This window comes from Dendrobates tinctorius, unplaced genomic scaffold (genome assembly GCF_039654945.1).
Source record: "Dendrobates tinctorius isolate UK_male_01 unplaced genomic scaffold, ASM3965494v1 ptg000296l, whole genome shotgun sequence".
NCBI classification, from domain to species: domain Eukaryota; kingdom Metazoa; phylum Chordata; class Amphibia; order Anura; family Dendrobatidae; genus Dendrobates; species Dendrobates tinctorius.
The window spans coordinates 5,394,271-5,421,886 of NW_027361963.1; the positions used below are offsets into that span (position 1 = coordinate 5,394,271).

Genomic DNA, 27,616 nt, shown 5'->3' on the forward strand with positions numbered 1-27,616 from the left:
AGGTGACTGCTGGGACATGATACAGGACGGCACTGGAGGATTCTGGGTGAGGAGAGGTGACTGCTGGGACATTATACAGGACGGCACTGGAGGATTCTGGGTGATGAGCGGAGAGGTGACTGCTGGGACATTATACAGGACGGCACTGGAGGATTCTGGGTGATGAGCGGAGAGGTGACTGCTGGGACATTATACAGGACTTCTCTGGAGGATTCTGGGTGATGAGCGGAGAGGTGACTGCTGGGACATTATACAGGACGGCACTGGAGGATTCTGGGTGATGAGCGGAGAGGTGACTGCTGGGACATTATGCAGGACGGCTCTGGAGGATTCTGGGTGATGAGCGGAGAGGTGACTGCTGGGACATTATACAGGACGGCTCTGGAGGATTCTGGGTCATGAGCGGAGAGGTGACTGCTGGGACATTATACAGGACGGCACTGGAGGATTCTGGGTGATGAGAGGAGAGGTGACTGCTGGGACATTATACAGGACAGCACTGGAGGATTCTGCGTGATGAGAGGAGAGGTGACTGCTGGGACATTATACTGGACGGCACTGGAGGATTCTGGGTGATGAGCGGAGAGGTGACTGCTGGGACATTATACAGGACGGCACTGGAGGATTCTGGGTGATGAGCGGATAGGTGACTGCTGGGACATTATACAGGACGGCACTGGAGGATTCTTGGTGATGAGCAGAGAGGAGAATGCTGGGACATTATACAGGACGGCACTGGAGGATTCTGGGTGATGAGAGGAGAGGTGACTACTGGGACATTATACAGGACGGCACTGGAGGATTCTGGGTGATGAGCGGAGAGGTGACTGCTGGGACATTATACAGTACGGCACTGGGGGATTCTGGGTGATGAGCGGAGAGGTGACTACTGGGACATTATACAGGACGGCACTGGAGGATTCTTGGTGATGAGCGGAGAGGTGACTGCTGGGATATTATACAGGACAGCACTGGAGAATTCTGGGTGATGAGCGGAGAGGTGACTACTGGGACATTATACAGGACGGCACTGGAGGATTCTGGGTGATGAGCGCAGAGGTGACTGCTGGGACATTATACAGGACGGCACTGGAGGATTCTGGGTGATGAGCGGAGAGGTGACTGCTGGGACATTATACAGGAGGGCACTGGAGGATTCTGGGTGATGAGCAGAGAGGTGACTGCTGGGACATTATACAGGACGGCACTGGAGGATTCTAGGTGATGAGCGGAGAGGTGACTGCTGGGACATTATACAGGAGAGCACTGGAGGATTCTAGGTGATGAGTGGAGAGGTGACTGCTGGGACATTATACAGGACGGCACTGGAGGATTCTAGGTGATGAGCAGAGAGGTGACTGCTGGGACATTATACAGGACGGCACTGGAGGATTCTGGGTGATGAGCAGAGAGGTGACTGCTGGGACATTATACGGGACGGCACTGGAGGATTCTGAGTGATGAGCGGAGAGGTGACTGCTGGGACATTATACAGGACGGCACTGGAGGATTCTGGGTGATGAGCGGAGAGGTGACTGCTGGGACATTATACAGGACGGCACTGGAGGATTCTGGGTGATGAGCAGAGAGGTGACTGCTGGGACATTATACAGGACGGCACTGGAGGATTCTGGGTGATGAGCGGAGAGGTGACTGCTGGGAAATTATACAGGACGGCACTGGAGGATTCTGAGTGATGAGAGGAGAGGTGACTGCTGGGACATTATACAGTACGGCTCTGGAGGATTCTGAGTGATGAGCGGAGAGGTGACTGCTGGGACATTATACAGGAGGGCACTGGAGGATTCTGGGTGATGAGCGGAGAGGTGACTGCTGGGACATTATACAGGAGGGCACTGGAGGATTCTGGGTGATGAGCGGAGAGGTGACTGCTGGGACATTATACAGGACGGCACTGGAGGATTCTGAGTGATGAGAGGAGAGGTGACTGCTGGGACATTATACAGGACGGCACTGGAGGATTCTGGGTGATGAGCGGAGAGGTGACTGCTGGGACATTATACAGGACGGCACTGGAGGATTCTGAGTGATGAGCGGAGAGGTGACTGCTGGGACATTATACAGGACGGCACTGGAGGATTCTGAGTGATGAGAGGAGAGGTGACTGCTGGGACATTATACAGGACGGCACTGGAGGATTCTGGGTGATGAGCGGAGAGGTGACTGCTGGGACATTATACAGGACGGCACTGGAGGATTCTGAGTGATGAGCGGAGAGGTGACTGCTGGGACATTATACAGGACGGCACTGGAGGATTCTGGGTGATGAGCGGAGAGGTGACTGCTGGGACATTATACAGGACGGGACTGGAGGATTCTGGGTGATGAGGGGAGAGGTGACTGCTGGGACATTATACAGGACGGCACTGGAGGATTCTGGGTGATGAGCGGAGAGGTGACTGCTGGGACATTATACAGGACGGCACTGGAGGATTCTGGGTGATGAGCGGAGAGGTGACTGCTGGGACATGATACAGGACGGCACTGGAGGATTCTAGTTGAGGAGAGGTGACTGCTGGGACATTATACAGGACGGCACTGGAGGATTCTGGGTGAGGAGAGGTGACTGCTGGGACATTATACAGGACGGCACTGGAGGATTCTGGGTGAGGAGAGGTGACTGCTGGGACATTATACAGGACGGCACTGGAGGATTCTGGGTGAGGAGAGGTGACTGCTGGGACATTATACAGGAGGGCACTGGAGGATTCTGGGTGATGAGCGGAGAGGTGACTGCTGGGACATGATACAGGACGGCACTGGAGGATTCTGGGTGAGGAGAGGTGACTGCTGGGACATTATACAGGACGACACTGGAGGATTCTGGGTGATGAGCGGAGAGGTGACTGCTGGGACATTATACAGGACGGCACTGGAGGATTCTGGGTGATGAGCGGAGAGGTGACTGCTGGGACATTATACAGGACTTCTCTGGAGGATTCTGGGTGATGAGCGGAGAGGTGACTGCTGGGACATTATACAGGACGGCACTGGAGGATTCTGGGTGATGAGCGGAGAGGTGACTGCTGGGACATTATGCAGGACGGCTCTGGAGGATTCTGGGTGATGAGCGGAGAGGTGACTGCTGGGACATTATACAGGACGGCTCTGGAGGATTCTGGGTGATGAGCGGAGAGGTGACTGCTGGGACATTATACAGGACGGCACTGGAGGATTCTGTGTGATGAGAGGAGAGGTGACTGCTGGGACATTATACAGGACGGCACTGGAGGATTCTGGGTGATGAGCGGAGAGGTGACTGCTGGGACATTATACAGGACGGCACTGGAGGATTCTTGGTGATGAGCGGAGAGGAGAATGCTGGGACATTATACAGGACGGCACTGGAGGATTCTGGGTGATGAGAGGAGAGGTGACTACTTGGACATTATACAGGACGGCACTGGAGGATTCTGGGTGATGAGCGGAGAGGTGACTGCTGGGACATTATACAGGACGGCACTGGAGGATTCTGGGTGATGAGCGGAGAGGTGACTGCTGGGACATTATACAGGAGGGCACTGGAGGATTCTGGGTGATGAGCAGAGAGGTGACTGCTGGGACATTATACAGGACGGCACTGGAGGATTATAGGTGATGAGCGGAGAGGTGACTGCTGGGACATTATACAGGACGGCACTGGAGGATTCTGGGTGATGAGCGGAGAGGTGACTGCTGGGACATTATACAGGACAGCACTGGAGGATTCTGGGTGATGAGCGGAGAGGTGACTGCTGGGACATTATACAGGACGGCACTGGAGGATTCTGGGTGATGAGCAGAGAGGTGACTGCTGGGACATTATACAGGACGGCACTGGAGGATTCTGGGTGATGAGCGGAGAGGTGACTGCTGGGAAATTATACAGGACGGCACTGGAGGATTCTGAGTGATGAGAGGAGAGGTGACTGCTGGGACATTATACAGGACGGCACTGGAGGATTCTGAGTGATGAGAGGAGAGGTGACTGCTGGGACATTATACAGGACGGCACTGGAGGATTCTGGGTGATGAGCGGAGAGGTGACTGCTGGGACATTATACAGGACGGCACTGGAGGATTCTGGGTGATGAGCGGAGAGGTGACTGCTGGGACATTATACAGGACGGCACTGGAGGATTCTGGGTGATGAGAGGAGAGGTGACTGCTGGGACATTATACAGGACGGCACTGGAGGATTCTGGGTGATGAGCGGAGAGGTGACTGCTGGGACATTATACAGGACGGCACTGGAGGATTCTGGGTGATGAGCAGAGAGGTGACTGCTGGGACATTATACAGGACGGCACTGGAGGATTCTGGGTGATGAGCGGAGAGGTGACTGCTGGGAAATTATACAGGACGGCACTGGAGGATTCTGGGTGATGAGAGGAGAGGTGACTGCTGGGACATTATACAGGACGGCACTGGAGGATTCTGAGTGATGAGAGGAGAGGTGACTGCTGGGACATTATACAGGACGGCACTGGAGGATTCTGGGTGATGAGCGGAGAGGTGACTGCTGGGACATTATACAGGACGGCACTGGAGGATTCTGAGTGATGAGCGGAGAGGAGACTGCTGGGACATTATACAGGACGGCACTGGAGGATTCTGGGTGATGAGCGGAGAGGTGACTGCTGGGACATTATACAGGACGGCACTGGAGGATTCTGGGTGATGAGCGGAGAGGTGACTGCTGGGACATTATACAGGACGGCACTTGAGGATTCTGGGTGATGAGCGGAGAGGTGACTGCTGGGACATTATACAGGACGGCACTGGAGGATTCTGGGTGATGAGAGGAGAGGAGACTGCTGGGACATTATACAGGACGGCACTGGAGGATTCTGAGTGATGAGCGGAGAGGTGACTGCTGGGACATTATACAGGACGGCACTGGAGGATTCTGGGTGATGAGCGGAGAGGTGACTGCTGGGACATTATACAGGACGGCACTGGAGGATTCTGAGTGATGAGCAGAGAGGTGACTGCTGGGACATTATACAGGACGGCACTGGAGGATTCTGGGTGATGAGAGGAGAGGTGACTGCTGGGACATTATACAGGACGGCACTGGAGGATTCTGAGTGATGAGAGGAGAGGAGAATGCTGGGACATTATACAGGACGGCACTGGAGGATTCTGAGTGATGAGAGGAGAGGAGAATGCTGGGACATTATACAGGACGGCACTGGAGGATTCTGAGTGATGAGCAGAGAGGTGACTGCTGGGACATTATACAGGACGGCACTGGAGGATTCTGGGTGATGAGAGGAGAGGTGACTGCTGGGACATTATACAGGACGGCACTGGAGGATTCTGGGTGATGAGAGGAGAGGAGAATGCTGGGACATTATACAGGACGCACTGGAGGATTCTGAGTGATGAGAGGAGAGGAGAATGCTGGGACATTATACAGGACGGCACTGGAGGATTCTGGGTGATGAGCGGAGAGGTGACTGCTGGGACATTATACAGGACGGCACTGGAGGATTCTGGGTGATGAGCGGAGAGGTGACTGCTGGGACATTATACAGGACGGCTCTGGAGGATTCTGGGTGATGAGCGGAGAGGTGACTGCTGGGACATTATACAGGACGGCACTGGAGGATTCTGGGTGATGAGCGGAGAGGTGACTGCTGGGACATTATACAGGAGGGCACTGGAGGATTCTGGGTGATGAGCGGAGAGGTGACTGCTGGGACATTATACAGGACGGCACTGGAGGATTCTGGGTGATGAGCGGAGAGGTGACTGCTGGGACATTATACAGGACGGCACTGGAGGATTCTGAGTGATGAGAGGAGAGGTGACTGCTGGGACATTATACAGGACGGCACTGGAGGATTCTAGGGGATGAGCGGAGAGGTGACTGCTGGGAGATTATACAGGATGGCACTGGAGGATTCTGGGTGATGAGGGGAGAGGTGACTGCTGGGACATTATACAGGACGGCACTGGAGGATTCTGGGTGATGAGTGGAGAGGTGACTGCTGGGACATTATACAGGACGGCTCTGGAGGATTCTGGGTGATGAGCGGAGAGGTGACTGCTGGGACATTATACAGGACGGCACTGGAGGATTCTGGGTGATGAGCGGAGAGGTGAATGTTGGGACATTATACAGGACGGCACTGGAGGATTCTGGGTGATGAGCGGAGAGGTGACTGCTGGGACATTATACAGGACGCACTGGAGGATTGTGGGTGATGACCGGAGAGATGACTGCTGGGACATTTAACAGGACGGCACTGGAGGATTCTGGGTGATTAGCGGAGAGGTGACTGCTGGGACATTATACAGGACGGCACTGGAGGATTCTGGGTGATGAGCGGAGAGGTGACTGCTGGGACATTATACAGGACGGCACTGGAGGATTCTGGGTGATGAGAGGAGAGGTGACTGCTGGGACATTATACAGGACGGCACTGGAGGATTCTGGGTGATGAGCGAAGAGGTGACTGCTGGGACATTATACAGGACGGCACTGGAGGATTCTGAGTGAGCGGAGAGGTGACTGCTGGGACATTATACAGGACGGCACTGGAGGATTCTGGGTGATGAGCGGAGAGGAGAATGCTGGGACATTATACAGGATGGCACTGGAGGATTCTGGGTGATGAGCGGAGAGGTGACTGCTGTGACATTATACAGGACAGCACTGGAGGATTCTGGGTGATGAGCGGAGAGGTGACTGCTGGGACATTATACAGGACGGAACTGGAGGATTCTGGGTGATGAGCGGAGAGGAGACTGCTGGGACATTATACAGGACGGCACTGGAGGATTCTGGGTGATGAGCGGAGAGGAGAATGCTGGGACATTATACAGGACGGCACTGGAGGATTCTGGGTGATGAGCGGAGAGGAGAATGCTGGGACATTATACAGGACGGCACTGGAGGATTCTGGGTGATGAGAGGAGAGGTGACTGCTGGGACATTATACAGGACGGCACTGGAGGATTCTGGGTGATGAGCGGAGAGGAGACTGCTTGGACATTATACAGGATGGCACTGGAGGATTCTGGGTGATGAGAGGAGAGGTGACTGCTGGGACATTATACAGGACGACACTGGAGGATTCTGAGTGATGAGGGGAGAGGAGACTGCTTGGACATTATACAGGACGGCACTGGAGGATTCTGGGTGATGAGCGGAGAGGTGACTGCTGGGACATTATACAGGACGGCACTGGAGGATTCTGAGTGATGAGAGGAGAGGTGACTGCTGGGACATTATACAGGACGGCACTGGAGGATTCTGGGTGATGAGCGGAGAGGAGAATGCTGGGACATTATACAGGACGGCACTGGAGGATTCTGGGTGATGAGCGGAGAGGTGACTGCTGGGACATTATACAGGACGGCACTGGAGGATTCTGGGCGATGAGCGGAGAGGAGAATGCTGGGACATTATACAGGACGGCACTAGAGGATTCTGGGTGATGAGAGGAGAGGTGACTGCTGGGACATTATACAGGACGGTACTGGAGGATTCTGGGTGATGAGCGGAGAGGAGACTGCTTGGACATTATACAGGACGGCACTGGAGGATTCTGGGTGATGAGAGGAGAGGTGACTGCTGGGACATTATACAGGACGGCACTGGAGGATTCTGGGTGATGAGCGGAGAGGTGACTGCTGGGACATTATACAGGACGGCACTAGAGGATTCTGAGTGATGAGCGGAGAGGTGACTGCTGGGACATTATACAGGACAGCACTGGAGGATTCTGGGTGATGAGCGGAGAGGTGACTGCTGGGACATTATACAGGACAGCACTAGAGGATTCTGGGTGATGAGCGGAGAGGTGACTGCTGGGACATTATACAGGACGGCACTGGAGGTTTCTGAGTGAGCGGAGAGGTGACTGCTGGGACATTATACAGGACGGCACTGGAGGATTTTGGGTGATGAGCGGAGAGGTGACTGCTGGGACATTATACAGGATGGCACTGGAGGATTCTGGGTGATGAGCGGAGAGGTGACTGCTGTGACATTATACAGGACAGCACTGGAGGATTCTGGGTGATGAGCGGAGAGGTGACTGCTGTGACATTATACAGGACAGCACTGGAGGATTCTGGGTGATGAGCGGAGAGGTGACTGCTGGGACATTATACAGGACGGAACTGGAGGATTCTGGGTGATGAGCGGAGAGGAGAATGCTGGGACATTATACAGGACGGCACTGGAGGATTCTGAGTGATGAGAGGAGAGGTGACTGCTGGGACATTATACAGGACTGCACTGGAGGATTCTGGGTGATGAGCGGAGAGGTGATTGCTGGGACATTATACAGGACGGCACTGGAGGATTCTGAGTGATGAGCGGAGAGGAGAATGCTGGGACATTATACAGGACGGCACTGGAGGATTCTGAGTGATGAGAGGAGAGGTGACTGCTGGGACATTATACAGGACGGCACTGGAGGATTCTGGGTGATGAGCGGAGAGGTGACTGCTGGGACATTATACAGGACGGCACTGGAGGATTCTGGGTGATGAGCGGAGAGGTGACTGCTGGGACATTATACAGGACGGCACTGGAGGATTCTGGGTGATGAGAGGAGAGGAGACTGCTGGGACATTATACAGGATGGCACTGGAGGATTCTGGGTGATGAGCGGAGAGGAGAATGCTGGGACATTATACAGGACGGCACTGGAGGATTCTGGGTGATGAGAGGAGAGGTGACTGCTGGGACATTATACAGGACGGCACTGGAGGATTCTGGGTGATGAGCGGAGAGGAGACTGCTTGGACATTATACAGGACGGCACTGGAGGATTCTGGGTGATGAGAGGAGAGGTGACTGCTGGGACATTATACAGGACGGCACTGGAGGATTCTGGGTGATGAGCGGAGAGGAGACTGCTTGGACATTATACAGGACGGCACTGGAGGATTCTGGGTGATGAGAGGAGAGGTGACTGCTGGGACATTATACAGGACGGCACTGGAGGATTCTGGGTGATGAGCGGAGAGGTGACTGCTGGGACATTATACAGGACGGCACTAGAGGATTCTGAGTGATGAGCGGAGAGGTGACTGCTGGGACATTATACAGGACAGCACTGGAGGATTCTGGGTGATGAGCGGAGAGGTGACTGCTGGGACATTATACAGGACAGCACTAGAGGATTCTGGGTGATGAGCGGAGAGGTGACTGCTGGGACATTATACAGGACGGCACTGGAGGTTTCTGAGTGAGCGGAGAGGTGACTGCTGGGACATTATACAGGACGGCACTGGAGGATTTTGGGTGATGAGCGGAGAGGTGACTGCTGGGACATTATACAGGATGGCACTGGAGGATTCTGGGTGATGAGCGGAGAGGTGACTGCTGTGACATTATACAGGACAGCACTGGAGGATTCTGGGTGATGAGCGGAGAGGTGACTGCTGTGACATTATACAGGACAGCACTGGAGGATTCTGGGTGATGAGCGGAGAGGTGACTGCTGGGACATTATACAGGACGCAACTGGAGGATTCTGGGTGATGAGCGGAGAGGAGAATGCTGGGACATTATACAGGACGGCACTGGAGGATTCTGAGTGATGAGAGGAGAGGTGACTGCTGGGACATTATACAGGACGGCACTGGAGGATTCTGGGTGATGAGCGGAGAGGTGATTGCTGGGACATTATACAGGACGGCACTGGAGGATTCTGAGTGATGAGCGGAGAGGAGAATGCTGGGACATTATACAGGACGGCACTGGAGGATTCTGAGTGATGAGAGGAGAGGTGACTGCTGGGACATTATACAGGACGGCACTGGAGGATTCTGGGTGATGAGCGGAGAGGTGACTGCTGGGACATTATACAGGACGGCACTGGAGGATTCTGGGTGATGAGCGGAGAGGTGACTGCTGGGACATTATACAGGACGGCACTGGAGGATTCTGGGTGATGAGAGGAGAGGAGACTGCTGGGACATTATACAGGATGGCACTGGAGGATTCTGGGTGATGAGCGGAGAGGAGAATGCTGGGACATTATACAGGACGGCACTGGAGGATTCTGGGTGATGAGAGGAGAGGTGACTGCTGGGACATTATACAGGACGGCACTGGAGGATTCTGAGTGATGAGAGGAGAGGTGACTGCTGGGACATTATACAGGACGGCACTGGAGGATTCTGGGTGATGAGCGGAGAGGAGAATGCTGGGACATTATACAGGACGGCACTGGAGGATTCTGGGTGATGAGAGGAGAGGTGACTGCTGGGACATTATACAGGACGGCACTGGAGGATTCTGAGTGATGAGAGGAGAGGTGACTGCTGGGACATTATACAGGACGGCACTGGAGGATTCTGGGTGATGAGCGGAGAGGAGAATGCTGGGACATTATACAGGACGGCACTGGAGGATTCTGAGTGATGAGAGGAGAGGTGACTGCTGGGACATTATACAGGACGGCACTGGAGGATTCTGAGTGATGAGAGGAGAGGTGACTGCTGGGACATTATACAGGACGGCACTGGAGGATTCTGGGTGATGAGCGGAGAGGTGACTGCTGGGACATTATACAGGACGGCACTGGAGGATTCTGGGTGATGAGAGGAGAGGTGACTGCTGGGACATTATACAGGACGGCACTGGAGGATTCTGGGTGATGAGCGGAGAGGTGACTGCTGGGACATTATACAGGACGGCACTGGAGGATTCTGGGTGATGAGAGGAGAGGTGACTGCTGGGACATTATACAGGACGGCACTGGAGGATTCTGAGTGATGAGAGGAGAGGTGACTGCTGGGACATTATACAGAACGGCACTGGAGGATTCTGGGTGATGAGCGGAGAGGTGACTGCTGGGACATTATACAGGACGGCACTGGAGGATTCTGGGTGATGAGCGGAGAGGTGGCTGCTGGGACATTATACAGGACGGGACTGGAGGATTCTGGGTGATGAGCGGAGAGGTGACTGCTGGGACATTATACAGGACGGCACTGGAGGATTCTGAGTGATGAGCGGAGAGGAGACTGCTGGGACATTATACAGGACGGCACTGGAGGATTCTGGGTGATGAGCGGAGAGGTGACTTCTGGGACATTATACAGGACGGCACCGGAGGATTCTGGGTGATGAGCGGAGAGGTGACTGCTGGGTCATTATACAGGACGGCACTGGAGGATTCTGAGTGATGAGCGGAGAGGTGACTGCTGGGACATTATACAGGACGGCACTGGAGGATTCTGAGTGATGAGCGGAGAGGAGACTGCTGGGACATTATACAGGAGGGCACTGGAGGATTCTGAGTGATGAGCGGAGAGGTGACTGCTGGGACATTATACAGGACGGCACTGGAGGATTCTGAGTGATGAGCGGAGAGGTGACTGCTGGGACATTATACAGGACGGCACTGGAGGATTCTGAGTGATGAGCGGAGAGGTGACTGCTGGGACATTATACAGGACGGCACTGGAGGATTCTGAGTGATGAGCGGAGAGGTGACTGCTGGGACATTATACAGGAGGGCACTGGAGGATTCTGAGTGATGAGCGGAGAGGTGACTGCTGGGACATTATACAGGAGGGCACTGGAGGATTCTGGGTGATGAGCGGAGAGGTGACTGCTGGGACATTATACAGGAGGGCACTGGAGGATTCTGGGTGATGAGCGGAGAGGTGACTGCTGGGACATTATACAGGACGCCACTGGAGGATTCTGAGTGATGAGCGGAGAGGTGACTGCTGGGACATTATACAGGACGGCACTGGAGGATTCTGAGTGATGAGCGGAGAGGTGACTGCTTGGACATTATACAGGAGGGCACTGGAGGATTCTGGGTGATGAGCGGAGAGGAGACTGCTGGGACATTATACAGGACGGCACTGGAGGATTCTGAGTGATGAGCGGAGAGGTGACTGCTGGGACATTATACAGGAGGGCACTGGAGGATTCTGGGTGATGAGCGGAGAGGTGACTGCTGGGACATTATACAGGAGGGCACTGGAGGATTCTGGGTGATGAGCGGAGAGGTGACTGCTGGGACATTATACAGGACGCCACTGGAGGATTCTGGGTGATGAGCGGAGAGGTGACTGCTGGGACATTATACAGGACGGCACTGGAGGATTCTGGGTGATGAGCGGAGAGGTGACTGCTGGGACATTATACAGGATGGCACTGGAGGATTCTGAGTGATGAGCGGAGAGGTGACTGCTGGGACATTATACAGGACGGCACTGGAGGATTCTGGGTGATGAGCGGAGAGGTGACTGCTGGGACATTATACAGGACGGCACTGGAGGATTCTGGGTGATGAGCGGAGAGGTGACTGCTGGGACATTATACAGGACGGCACTGGGGGATTCTGGGTGATGAGCGGAGAGGTGACTGCTGTGACATTATACAGGACGGCACTGGAGGATTCTGGGTGATGAGCGGAGAGGTGACTGCTGGGACATTATACAGGACGGCACTGGAGGATTCTGGGTGATGAGCGGAGAGGTGACTGCTGGGACATTATACAGGACGGCACTGGAGGATTCTGAGTGATGAGCGGAGAGGTGACTGCTGGGACATTATACAGGACGGCACTGGGGGATTCTGGGTGATGAGCGGAGAGGTGACTGCTGGGACATTATACAGGACGGCACTGGAGGATTCTGGGTGATGAGCGGAGAGGTGACTGCTGGGACATTATACAGGACGCCACTGGAGGATTCTGGGTGATGAGCGGAGAGGTGACTGCTGGGATATTATACAGGACGGCACTGGAGGATTCTGAGTGATGAGTGGAGAGGTGACTGCTGGGACATTATACAGGAGAGCACTGGAGGATTCTGGGTGATGAGTGGAGAGGTGACTGCTGGGACATTATACAGGACGGCACTGGAGGATTCTGAGTGATGAGTGGAGAGGTGACTGCTGGGACATTATACAGGACGGCACTGGAGGATTCTGGGTGAGGAGCGGAGAGGTGACTGCTGGGATATTATACAGGACGACACTGGAGGATTCTGGGTGATGAGCGGAGAGGTGACTGCTGGGACATTATACAGGACGGCACTGGAGGATTCTGAGTGATGAGCGGAGAGGTGACTGCTGGGACATTATACAGGAGAGCACTGGAGGATTCTGGGTGATGAGCAGAGAGGTGACTGCTGGGACATTATACAGGACGACACTGGAGGATTCTGGGTGATGAGCGGAGAGGTGACTGCTGGGACATTATACAGGACGGCACTGGAGGATTCTGAGTGATGAGTGGAGAGGTGACTGCTGGGACATTATACAGGACGGCACTGGAGGATTCTGAGTGATGAGCGGAGAGGTGACTGCTGGGACATTATACAGGACGGCACTGGAGGATTCTGAGTGATGAGAGGAGAGGTGACTGCTGGGACATTATACAGGACGGCACTGGAGGATTCTGGGTGAGGAGTGGAGAGGTGACTGCTGGGACATTATACAGGAGAGCACTGGAGGATTCTGGGTGATGAGTGGAGAGGTGACTGCTGGGACATTATACAGGACGGCACTGGAGGATTCTGAGTGATGAGAGGAGAGGTGACTGCTGGGACATTATACAGGATGGCACTGGAGGATTCTGAGTGATGAGTGGAGAGGTGACTGCTGGGACATTATACAGGAGAGCACTGGAGGATTCTGGGTGAGGAGCGGAGAGGTGACTGCTGGGATATTATACAGGACGACACTGGAGGATTCTGGGTGATGAGCGGAGAGGTGACTGCTGGGACATTATACAGGACGGCACTGGAGGATTCTGGGTGATGAGCGGAGAGGAGACTGCTGGGACATTATACAGGACGGCACTGGAGGATTCTGGGTGATGAGCGAAGAGGTGACTGCTGGGACATTATACAGGACGGCACTGGAGGATTCTGGGTGATGAGCGGAGAGGTGACTGCTGGGACATTATACAGGACGGCACTGGAGGATTCTGAGTGATGAGCGGAGAGGTGACTGCTGGGACATTATACAGGACGGCACTGGAGGATTCTGAGTGATGAGCGGAGAGGTGACTGCTGGGACATTATACAGGACGGCACTGGAGGATTCTGGGTGATGAGCGGAGAGGTGACTGCTGGGACATTATTCAGGACGGCTCTGGAGGATTCTGGGTGATGAGCGGAGAGGTGACTGCTGGGACATTATACAGGACGGCACTGGAGGATTCTGGGTGATGAGCGGAGAGGTGACTGCTGGGACATTATACAGGACGGCACTGGAGGATTCTGAGTGATGAGCGGAGAGGTGACTGCTGGGACATTATACAGGACGGCACTGGAGGATTCTGGGTGATGAGCGGAGAGGTGACTGCTGGGACATTATACAGGACGGCACTGGAGGATTCTGAGTGATGAGCGGAGAGGAGACTGCTGGGACATTATACAGGAGAGCACTGGAGGATTCTGGGTGATGAGAGGAGAGGTGACTGCTGGGACATTATACAGGACGGCTCTGGAGGATTCTGGGTGATGAGCGGAGAGGTGACTGCTGGGACATTATACAGCACTGGAGGATTCTGGGTGATGAGCGGAGAGGTGACTGCTGGGACATTATACAGCACTGGAGGATTCTGGGTGATGAGCGGAGAGGTGACTGCTGGGACATTATACAGGACGGCACTGGAGGATTCTGGGTGATGAGCGGAGAGGTGACTGCTGGGACATTATACAGGACGGCACTGGAGGATTCTGGGTGATGAGCGGAGAGGTGACTGCTGGGACATTATACAGCACTGGAGGATTCTGGGTGATTAGCGGAGAGGTGACTGCTGGGACATTATACAGGAGAGCACTGGAGGATTCTGGGTGATGAGCGGAGAGGTGACTGCTGGGACATTATACAGGACGGCACTGGAGGATTCTGGGTGATGAGCGGAGAGGTGACTGCTGGGACATTATACAGGACTGCTCTGGAGGATTCTGGGTGATGAACGGAGAGGTGACTGCTGGGACATTATACAGGACGGCTCTGGAGGATTCTGGGTGATGAGCGGAGAGGTGACTGCTGGGACATTATACAGGACGGCACTGGAGGATTCTGGGTGATGAACGGAGAGGTGACTGCTGGGACATTATACAGGACGGCTCTGGAGGATTCTGGGTGATGAGCGGAGAGGTGACTGCTGGGACATTATACAGGACGGCTCTGGAGGATTCTGGGTGATGAGCGGAGAGGTGACTGCTGGGACATTATACAGGACGGCACTGGAGGATTCTGGGTGATGAGCGGAGAGGTGACTGCTGGGACATTATACAGGACGGCTCTGGAGGATTCTGGGTGATGAGCGAAGAGGTGACTGCTGGGACATTATACAGGACGGCACTGGAGGATTCTGGGTGATGAGCGGAGAGGTGACTGCTGGGACATTATACAGGACGGCTCTGGAGGATTCTGGGTGATGAGCGAAGAGGTGACTGCTGGGACATTATACAGGACGGCACTGGAGGATTCTGGGTGATGAGCGGAGAGGTGACTGCTGGGACATTATTCAGGACGGCTCTGGAGGATTCTGGGTGATGAGCGGAGAGGTGACTGCTGGGACATTATACAGGACGGCACTGGAGGATTCTGGGTGATGAGCGGAGAGGTGACTGCTGGGACATTATTCAGGACGGCTCTGGAGGATTCTGGGTGATGAGCGGAGAGGTGACTGCTGGGACATTATACAGGACGGCTCTGGAGGATTCTGGGTGATGAGCGGAGAGGTGACTGCTGGGACATTATACAGGACGGCACTGGAGGATTCTGGGTGATGAGCGGAGAGGTGACTGCTGGGACATTATTCAGGACGGCTCTGGAGGATTCTGGGTGATGAGCGGAGAGGTGACTGCTGGGACATTATACAGGACGGCACTGGAGGATTCTGGGTGATGAGCGGAGAGGTGACTGCTGGGACATTATACAGGACGGCACTGGAGGATTCTGAGTGATGAGCGGAGAGGTGACTGCTGGGACATTATACAGGACGGCACTGGAGGATTCTGGGTGATGAGCGGAGAGGTGACTGCTGGGACATTATACAGGACGGCACTGGAGGATTCTGAGTGATGAGCGGAGAGGAGACTGCTGGGACATTATACAGGAGAGCACTGGAGGATTCTGGGTGATGAGAGGAGAGGTGACTGCTGGGACATTATACAGGACGGCTCTGGAGGATTCTGGGTGATGAGCGGAGAGGTGACTGCTGGGACATTATACAGCACTGGAGGATTCTGGGTGATGAGCGGAGAGGTGACTGCTGGGACATTATACAGCACTGGAGGATTCTGGGTGATGAGCGGAGAGGTGACTGCTGGGACATTATACAGGACGGCACTGGAGGATTCTGGGTGATGAGCGGAGAGGTGACTGCTGGGACATTATACAGGACGGCACTGGAGGATTCTGGGTGATGAGCGGAGAGGTGACTGCTGGGACATTATACAGCACTGGAGGATTCTGGGTGATTAGCGGAGAGGTGACTGCTGGGACATTATACAGGAGAGCACTGGAGGATTCTGGGTGATGAGCGAAGAGGTGACTGCTGGGACATTATACAGGACGGCACTGGAGGATTCTGGGTGATGAGCGGAGAGGTGACTGCTGGGACATTATACAGGACGGCACTGGAGGATTCTGAGTGATGAGAGGAGAGGTGACTGCTGGGACATTATACAGGACGGCACTGGAGGATTCTGGGTGATGAGCGAAGAGGTGACTGCTGGGACATTATACAGGACGGCACTGGAGGATTCTGGGTGATGAGCGGAGAGGTGACTGCTGGGACATTATACAGGACGGCACTGGAGGATTCTGGGTGATGAGCGGAGAGGTGACTGCTGGGACATTATACAGGACGGCTCTGGAGGATTCTGGGTGATGAGCGGAGAGGTGACTGCTGGGACATTATACAGGACGGCACTGGAGGATTCTGAGTGATGAGCGGAGAGGTGACTGCTGGGACATTATACAGGACGGCTCTGGAGGATTCTGGGTGATGAGCGGAGAGGTGACTGCTGGGACATTATACAGGACGGCTCTGGAGGATTCTGGGTGATGAGCGGAGAGGTGACTGCTGGGACATTATACAGGACGGCTCTGGAGGATTCTGGGTGATGAGCGGAGAGGAGACTGCTGGGACATTATACAGGACGGCACTGGAGGATTCTGGGAGATGAGCGGAAAGGTGACTGCTGGGACATTATACAGGACGGCACTGGAGGATTCTGGGTGATGAGCGGAGAGGTGACTGCTGGGACATTATACAGGACGGCACTGGAGGATTCTGGGTGATGAGCGGAGAGGTGACTGCTGGGACATTATACAGGACGGCACTGGAGGATTCTGGTTGATGAGCGGAGAGGTGACTGCTGGGACATTATACAGGACGGCACTGGAGGATTCTGGGTGATGAGCGGAGAGGTGACTGCTGGGACATTATACAGGACGGCACTGGAGGATTCTGGGTGATGAGCGGAGAGGTGACTGCTGGGACATTATACAGGACGGCACTGGAGGATTCTGGGTGATGAGCGAAGAGGTGACTGCTGGGACATTATACAGGACGGCACTGGAGGATTCTGGGTGATGAGCGGAGAGGTAACTGCTGGGACATTATACAGGACGGCACTGGAGGATTCTGGGTGATGAGCGGAGAGGTGACTGCTGGGACATTATACAGGACGGCACTGGAGGATTCTGGGTGATGAGCGGAGAGGTGACTGCTGGGACATTATACAGGACGGCACTGGAGGATTCTGGGTGATGAGCGGAGAGGTGACTGCTGGGACATTATACAGGACGGCACTTTAGGATTCTGGGTGATGAGAGGAGAGGTGACTGCTGGGACATTATACAGGACGGCACTTTAGGATTCTGGGTGATGAGAGGAGAGGTGACTGCTGGGACATTATACAGGACGGCACTGGAGGATTCTGGGTGATGAGCGGAGAGGTGACTGCTGGGACATTATACAGGACGGCACTTTAGGATTCTGGGTGATGAGAGGAGAGGTGACTGCTGGGACATTATACAGGACGGCACTGGAGGATTCTGGGTGATGAGCGGAGAGGTGACTGCTGGGACATTATACAGGACGGCACTGGAGGATTCTGGGTGATGAGCGGAGAGGTGACTGCTGGGACATTATACAGGACGGCTCTGGAGGATTCTGGGTGATGAGCGAAGAGGTGACTGCTGGGACATTATACAGGACGGCACTGGAGGATTCTGGGTGATAAGCGGAGAGGAGACTGCTGGGACATTATACAGGACAGCACTGTAGGATTCTGGGTGATGAGCGAAGAGGTGACTGCTGGGACATTATACAGGACGGCACTGGAGGATTCTGGGTGATAAGCGGAGAGGAGACTGCTGGGACATTATACAGGACAGCACTGGAGGATTCTGGGTGATGAGCGAAGAGGTGACTGCTGGGACATTATACAGGACGGCTCTGGAGGATTCTGGGTGATGAGCGGAGAGGTGACTGCTGGGACATTATATAGGACGGCTCTGGAGGATTGACAGAATAACAGATCTGCAGGTGGTCGGGCATCTAGGAAATAGCGACCAGAATATTGTACATTGTCACTTGTGTTTCGCTAGGGGGACTTGTCAGGGAGTCACAAAAACACTGAACTTTAGGAAGGCAAAGTCTCACCAGCTTAGAGATGCCCTTAATCTGGTGACTGGGACAATGTCCTCAGAAATAAGAATACAGATAATAAATGGGAATGTGTAAGAACATCCTTAACCCCTTCACCCCCAAGGGTGGTTTGCACATTCATGACCGGGCCAATTTTTACAATTCTGACCACTGTACCTTTATGAGGTCATAACTCTGGAACGCTTTCATGGATCCCGGTGATTCTGACATTGTTTTCTCGTGACATATTGTCCTTCATGTTAGTGGTAAAATTTCATTCAAATAACTTGCGTTTATTTGTGAAAAAAATGGAAATTTGGCAAAAATTTTGAAAATTTCGCAATTTTCCAACTTTGAATTTTTATGCCCTTAAATCACAGAGATACGGCACACAAAAAACTTTATAACTAACATTTCCCACATGTTTACTTTACATCAGCACAATTTTGGAACCAAAATTTTTTTTTGTTAGGAATTTATAAGGTTTAAAAGTTGACCAGCGATTTCTCATTTTTACAACACCATTTTATTTTTAGGACCACATCACATTTGAAGCCACTTTGAGGGGTCTATATGATAGAAAATACCCAAAAGTGACACCATTCTAAAAACTGAACCCCTTAAGGTGCTCAAAACCACATTCAAGAAGTTTATTAACCCGTTAGGTGCGTCACAGGAATTTTTTTGAATATTTAAAAAGAAATGAGCATCTAACTTTTTTTCACAAAAAAAATACTTCAGGTTCATTTTTTTTTATTTTACCAAGGGTAACAGGAGAAATTGGACTGCAAAAGTTATTGTGTAATTTGTCCTGAGTACGCTGATACCTGATTTGTGGGGGGGAACGACTGTTTCGGCGCATGGCAGAGCTCGGAAGGGAAGGAGCGCCGTTTGACTTTTTCAATGCAAAATTGGCTGGAATTCAGATCGGACGCCATGTCACGTTTGGAGAGTCCCTGATGTACCTAAACAGTGGAAACCCCCTACAAGTGACCCCATTTTGGAAACTAGACCCCCCAAGGAACTCATCTAGATATGTGGTGAGAACTTTGAACCCCCATGGGCTTCACAGAAGTTTATAACATACAGCCATACAATTAAAAAATCATATTTTTTCCACAAAAATGATCTTTTCACCCTCAATTCTTATTTTTCCAAGGGTAACAGGAACGTAAAAGTTATTGTGCAATTTGTTCTGAGTACGCTGATACCCCACATGTGGGGGTAAACCACTATTTGGGCGCATGGCAGAGCTCGGAAGGGAAGCAGCGCCATTTGACGTTTTTGGCTGGAATTGAGATCGGACACCATGTCGCGTTTGGAAAACTCCTGATGTACCAAAACAGTGGAAACCCCCCACAAATGACACCATTTTGGAAACTAGACCCCCTAAGGAACTTATCTAGATGTGTGGTGAGCACTTTGACCCCCCCAGTGCTTCACAGAAGTTTATAATGCCCGGGCGTCAAAATAAATAATTCGTATTTTTTCCACAAACATGATCTTTTAGTCACCATTTTTTTATTTTCCCAAGGGTACCAGGAGAAATTGGACCCCAAAAGTTGTTGTCCAATTTGTCCTGAGTATGCTAATACCCCATATGTGGGAGAAAACTACTGTATGGGCACACGTCGGGGCTCGGAAGGGAAGTAGTGACGTTTTGGAATGCAGACTTTGATGGAATGGTCTGCGAGTGTCATGTTGCCTTTGGAGAGCCCCTAATGTACCTAAACAGTGGAAACCCCCCACAAATGACCCCATTTTGAAAACTAGACCCACTAAGGAACTTATCTAGATGTGAGGTGAGCACTTTGAACCCCCAAGGGCTTCACAGAAGTTTATAATGCCAGGGCATGAAAATAAAAAAATCGTATTTTTTCCAGAAACATGATCAATTAGTCCCCAATTTTTTCATTTTCCCAAGGGTAACAGGAGAAATTGGACCCCAAAAGTTGTTGTCCAATTTGGCCTGAGTACGCTGACACCCCATATGTGGGAGAAAACTACTGTATGGAAACACGTTGGGGCTCGGAAGGGAAGCAGTGACGTTTTGGAATGCAGACTTTGATGGAATGGTCTGCGGGTGTCGTGCGTTTGGAGAGCCCCTGATGTACCTAAACTATTGAAACTCCCCACAAGTGACCCCATTTTGGACACTAGACCCCCCACGGAACTTATCTAGATGTGTGGTGAGCACTTTGAACCCTCAAGTGCTTCACAGAAGTTTATAACACTCGGACGTGAAAATAAAAAAATAATTTTTTTCCACAAAAATGATATTTTTGCCCCCAATTTTTTATTTTCCTAAGGGTAACAGGAGAAATTGGACCCCAAAAATTGTTTTGCAATTTGTCCTGAGTAGGCTGATACCCTACATGTGGGGGTAAAACACTGTTTGGGCGCATGGCAGAGCTTGGAAGGGAAGGAGCACCATTTGACTTTTTCAACTCAGAATTGGCTGGAATTGAGATCAGACGCCATGTTGCATTTGGAGAGCCCCTGATGTGCCCAAACAGTGGAAACCCCCAATTATAACTCCAACCCTAACCCCAACACACCCCTAACCCGAGCCCTAACCCTAGCCCTAACCCTAAGGCTGTGTGCACACGCTGCGGATTTTGCTGCGGTTCCGCAGCGGTTTTGGCTGCTGCGGACCCCAGTACCATGATTCCCTATGGGAATCAAAAACCGCAGTGCAGACGGTGCGGAATTTTCCGCGCGGATTATTTGCGGTTTTCAATCCACAGAAAGAATTGACATGTCAATTCTTTCTGCGGATTCTCCTGCGGTTTGCCATCTCCTCTAATGAGGAGATGAAAAACCGCAGGACAAAACCGCAGAGCAATCTGCAGGTAAAACCGCAGGTCTTTTGACTTGCGGTTTCACCTGCGGATTTTACAGAATCCGCACCTAATCCGCAGCGTGTGCACACAGCCTTACCCTAACGGGAAAATGGAGATAAATACTTTTTTTTTAGTTTTATTATTTTTCCCTAACTAAGGGGGTGATAACGGGGGGTTTGATTTACTATTTATGGCGGTTTTTATGTTTGGCGGCTGTCACACGCTAAAAGACGCTTTTTATTGTAAAATAGTTTTTGCATCACCACATTTTGAGAGCTATAATTTTTCCGTATTTTGACCCACTGAGTCATGTGAGGTCTTATTTTTTGCGGGACGAGTTGACGTTTTTATTGGTACCAATTTCGGGCACGTGACATTTTTTGATCGCTTTTTATTCCTAATTTTGGTACGCAGAATGAACAAAAACCAGCGTTTCATGAATTTCTTTTGGGGGGGTGCGTTTACACCATTCCGCGTGCGGTAAAATCGATAAAGCGGTTTTATTCTTCGGGTCAGTACGGTTACAGCGATACCTCATTTAGGTAGTTTTTTTATGTTTTTGTCGGTTTTATGCAATGAAAACTATTTTATATAAAAAATAATTATTTTTGCATCGCTTTATTCTGCGAGCTATAACTTTTTTATTTTTTCGCTGATGATGCTGTGTGGCGGCTCGTTTTTTGCGGGACAAGATGACGTTTTCAGCGGTACCATGGATATTTATATGCGTCTTTTTGATCGCGCGTTATTGCACTTTTTGTTTGGCGGTATGATAATAAATCATTATTTTTTGCTTCGTTTTTTATTTTTATTTTTTAAGGGGTTCGCTAAAAGGGTTAACTAATGGGACAGTTTTATAGGGCGGGTCATTACGGACGCGGCGATACCTAATATGTGTACTTTTATTGTTTTTTTTTTTTTTATTTTCAAAAAATGAATTTATTGGGGAATATTTTTTTTTTTTTTCTTTACTAATTTATTTGGCGATTTTTTTTTTTTTTTTAATTTATTTTTACATTTTTTTTTAATTTTTTTTTTTACTTTATTACATAGTCCCAGGTGGGACATCACTGTCCTGTGACAGATCGCTGATCTGTCACATGACAGATCACTGTGACAGATCAGCAATCTGTCACAGGCATTGAAGAAGACTTCCTCTTGCCTGCGCTTTGCAGGCACTGAGGAAGCCAGCTTCCTCAGGTCCCCGAAGACCCCCGTCGCCATCTTGGATTCGGGGGCCTGGAGGATAGGAGCCCCCCGCAGCAGCGCTGTACATTGCGCTGCCGTGGGGGGCTCAGGGAAGCACGGAGGGAGCCCCCTCCCTGCCGATGCTTCCCTTTAACTCCCGGTACACCGCGATCATGTTTGATCGCGGTGTGCAAGGGGTTAACGTTTTGGGGGGCGGTCCGTGACCGCCCCTGACACATAGTGCCGGGTGTCAGCTGTGATAATCAGCTGACACCCGGCCGCGATTAGCGGCGCTCACCACGTGGGCGCCGCTGATCGCGGTAGACGTACTATCCCGTCCATGGGCATAGGGGCCCGGGCCCCATGGACGGGATAGTACGTCTGATGTCAGGAAGGGGTTAATAGGCGCTGTAAGCGGTTTATACCTTGTGGGAATAAAAGGACAAGAAATAGGAAAAACCCAATGTGGCCAAACAAAGAAGTAAGAGGGGCGATTACCAGTAACAAGAAAGCATTTACACTACTAAAGCAGGATGGCCCCGCTGTAGATCTAAAAAACTATAAGGAGAAAAATTCTCTATCTAAAAAAATAATTAAAGCTGCCAAAAAGGAAACAGAGAAGCACAAAGGAGAGTAACACTAATCCCAAGCTGTTCCTCAACTATATCATAGAATCGTAGAGTTGGAAGGGACCTCCTGGGCCATCTGGTCCAACCCCCTGCTCAAAGCAGGATTCGCTAAATCATCCCAGTCAGAAGTCTGTCCAGCCTCTGTAGACTTCCATTGAAGGAGAACTCACCACTTCTCGTGGCAGCCTGTTCCACTCATTGATCACTCTAACTGTCAAAAAGTTTTTTCTAATATCTAATCTGTGTCTCCTCCCATTCAGTTTCATCCCATTGCTTCTAGTCTTTCCTTGTGCAAATGAGAATAAAGTTGATCCTTCTACAATGTGACAGCCCTTTAGATATTTGTAGACAGCAATTAAGTCTCCTCTCAGTCTTCTCTTTTGCAAACTAAACATTCCCAAATCCTGCAACCTTTCCTCATAAGACAGGGTTTGCAGACCGGTCACCATTCTGGTCGCTCTTTTCTGAACTTGCTCCAGTTTGTTGATGTCTTTTTTAAAATGTGGTGCCCAAAACTGGACACAATATTCCAGATGAGGTCTGACCAAAGAGGAGTAGAGGGAAATAATGACTTCACGTGATCTAGACTGTATGCTTCTGTTAATACATCCTAGAACTGCATTTGCCTTTTTTGCTGCTGCATCACACTGTTGACTCATATTCAGTCTGTGATCTATTAGTATACCCAAGTCTTTTTCACATGTGCTGTTGCTTAGCCCTATTCCTCCCATTCTGTATATGCTTTTTTCATTTTTATTGCCCAGATGTAGTACTTTGCATTTCTCCCTGTTAAAAACCATTCTGTTAGTTACTGCCCACTTCTCCAGTTTATTTAAATCTTTTTGAATCCTCTCTCTCTCTTCTCTAGTATTAGCTATCCCTCCTAGCTTTGTGTCATCAGCAAATTTAATCAGTTTACCCTCAATTCCTTCATCTAAATCGTTGATAAAGATGTTGAACAATACAGGGCCCAGGACAGAGCCCTGTGGTACCCCACTTGAGACATTCTTCCAACTGGATGTGCAGCCATTTACGACCACTCTTTGGGTCCGATCACTAAGCCAGCTATGAATCCACCTAACAGTTGCCTTGTCCATTCCATACTTAGTCATTTTTTCAATAAGGATTGTATGAGAGACTTTGTCAAATGCTTTGCTGAAGTCAAGATATACTATATCTACAGCATTTCCTTGATCCACCCAATCAGTGATACCGTCATAGAAGGAAATTAAGTTAGTCTGACATGACTTATTAGTTACAAACCCATGCTGACTCTGTTTGATCACTTCATTCTTATCCAGGTATTGACTTACATGTTGTTTAATAATTTGGTCAAATAATTTGTTGTTTAATAATTTGTTCAAATATCAATAGTAACAGAATCATAAGTGACAGTGTAGGCCCATTAAACCTTGTGAGGAAAGAATGGTTGTAGATGACGAGGAAAAAGCGAATATATTACCCACCTTCTTCTTCACGGTGGAAAATGAAATGCCGAGAGACAAAGAAAACCCGATATTAATGGTCACCAATCTAACCCAAGAAGAGGGGCGAAACCGGCTAAATAAGATTACAATAGATAAATCTCCGGGTCCGGATGGCATACACCCACGAGTACTAAGAGAACTAAGTAATGTAATAGACAAACCATTATTTCTTATATTTAGAGACTCTATAGCGACGGGGTCTGTTTCACAGGACTGGCGCATAGCAAATGTGGTACCAACATTCAAAAAGACTCTAAAAGTGAACCTGGGAATTATAGGCCAGTAAGTCTAACCTATATTGTTGGTGAGATATTTGAAGGGTTTCTGAGGGATGTTATTCTGGATGATCTCACTGAGAATAACTGTGTAACGCCATATCAGCATGGGTTTATGAGGAATCGCTCCTGTCACCCCAATCTAATCAGTTTTTATGAAGAGGTAAGCTATAGACTGGACCAAGGTGAGTCATTGGACGTGGTAGATCTTGATTTTTCCAAAGCGTTTGATACTGTGCCGCACAAGAGGTTGGTACACAAAATGAGAATGCTGGGTCTGGGGGAAAATGTGTGTAAATGGGTAAGTAACTGGCTTAGTGATAGAAAGCAGAGGGGGGTTATAGATGGTATATTCTCTAACTGGGTCACTGTGACCAGTGGGGACCGCAGGGGTCGGTGTTGGGACCTCTTCTCTACAACATATTTATTAACGATCTGGTAGAAGGTTTGCACAGTAAAATATCGATATTGGCAGATGATACAAAACTATGTAAAGCAGTCAGTACAAGAGAAGATGGTATTCTGCTACAGATGGATCTGGATAAGATGGGAACTTGGGCTGAAAGGAGGCAGATGCGGTGTAACAATGATAAATGTAAGGTTATACTCATGGGAAGAAGGAATCCATATCACCATTACACACTGAACGGTAAACCACTGGGTAAATCTGACCTGGAGAAGGACTTGGGGATCCTAGTTAATGATAAACTTACCTGGAGAAGCCAGTGCCAGGCAGCGGCTGCCAAGCCATACAGGATCATGGGGTGCATTAAAAGAGGTCTGGATACACATGATGAGAGCATTATTGTCATGATCCACACTGGATATGACAGGTTTTGAATAAGTTACCTTTTTTTTTTCCTTTGAGCTGGTTGCTTGGAGTTGGTTTTGCCCCCGGTGGTCATTGGGGTTCTTGCACAGTGGTATCTTTTGTTCTAGTTTTCCCCCGGTGGTGGTGAGCGTTATTGCACGGGAATCTCTTAACAGGTGTGAGACTTTGGCTTCTAACTATAAAGGTGTGTCAGGTGTTCTCACTCACTGTTGGTGATATTGGTGTTTTCCAACCATCCTTGGTGAAGGAAGGAACTTGAGAAGAGTCCCGGGCAGCCCAGTCAGAATCCTGGAGTGGCAGGTATGGTGTCTATGGTGAAAGCTGCACTCAGATGCTGGACTCTGTTGCTGGAAGAGAGCTGCACTCAGATGCTGGACTCTGTTGCTGGAAAGCTGCACTCAGGTGTTGGATCCGGTTGGAGGAAAAGATGCACTCAGGTGTTGGACTCTGTTGCTTGGAGCATTAGCAACAGAGCAAAGCTAAGTGGTGTTTCCCTGTTTGTCACTTTCCTCAATGTGTGTTTTAGTGCAGTGGTGGGATTAGTTTCTGCACCGTCCACTTCACTAGTAAGGGATTGCTTCAGGGCGAGTTAGGGATTTCAGGTATCCTGATCGGCGCCCGGTGCGGAACCGGCCTAGGGATCATTAGGAGTGTAGAGACACTGACTCAGGGGAGTGCAGGAGGTCTCCACGTCCCTGTTCCCTATCGCAGGGCCACCATTGTAATTGTTTTCCTGGTTTTCCCCTTTATTCTGAAATTCGCCCTGCTGGAGGCGGTGTATCCGGCTGCACATTTTATTATTTAAATTCGCCCAGCTGGAGGCGGTGTATGCAGGTTCAAGCGTGTCATATAAATTGGCCCTGCTGGAGGCGGTGTGTCCAGTCACACGTGACCATGACATTTACACTGCCTGTGTACAAATCTCTGGTTAGACTGCACATGGAGTACTGTGTACAGTTTTGGGCACCAGTGCTCAGGAAGGATATAATGGAACTAGAGCGGGTACAAAGGAGGGCAACAAAATTAATGAAGGGGATGGGGGAACTACAATACCCAGAGAGATTAGCAAAATTAGGATTATTTAGTCTAGAAAAAAGACGACTGAGTGGAGATCTAATAACCATGTATAAGTATATAAGGGGACAATACAAATATCTCTCCGAGGATCTGTTTATACCAAGGAAGGTGACGGTCACAAGGCGGCATTCTCTGCGTCTGGAGGAGAGAAGGTTTCTCCACCAACATAGAAGAGGATTCTTTACTGTTAGGGCAGTGAGAATCTGGAATTCCCTGCCTGAGGAGGTGGTGATGGCGAACTCAGCCGAGGGGTTCAGGAGAGGCCGGGATGTCTTCCTGGAGCGTAACAATATTGTATCTTACAGTTATTGTTAGGTTCTTTAAAAGGACGTAGATCTCGGGATTTATTCTGACGGAATATAGGCTGAGCTGGATGGACTAATGTCTTTTTTCGGCCTTACTAACTATGTTACTATGATTCTGGGTGATGAGCGGAGAGGTGACTGCTGGGACATTATTCACGACGGCACTGGAGGATTCTGGGTGATGACCGGAGAGGTGACTGCTGGGGCATATACAGGATGGCACTGGAGGATTCTGGGTGATGAGCAGAGAGGTGACTGCTGGGACATTATACAGGAGGGCACTGGAGGATTCTGGGTGATGAGCGGAGAGGTGACTGCTGGGACATTATACAGGACAGCACAGGAGGATTCTGGGTGATG

At 50.7% G+C, this 27,616-nt stretch overlaps 1 protein-coding gene across 3 annotated transcripts in view; it reads left to right on the forward strand.

Annotated features, from left to right (window-relative positions):
- Positions 1–27,616, forward strand: part of LOC141073086 (uncharacterized) — a 64,681-nt gene that overhangs the window by 22,489 nt on the left and 14,576 nt on the right. The window lies entirely within an intron of this gene.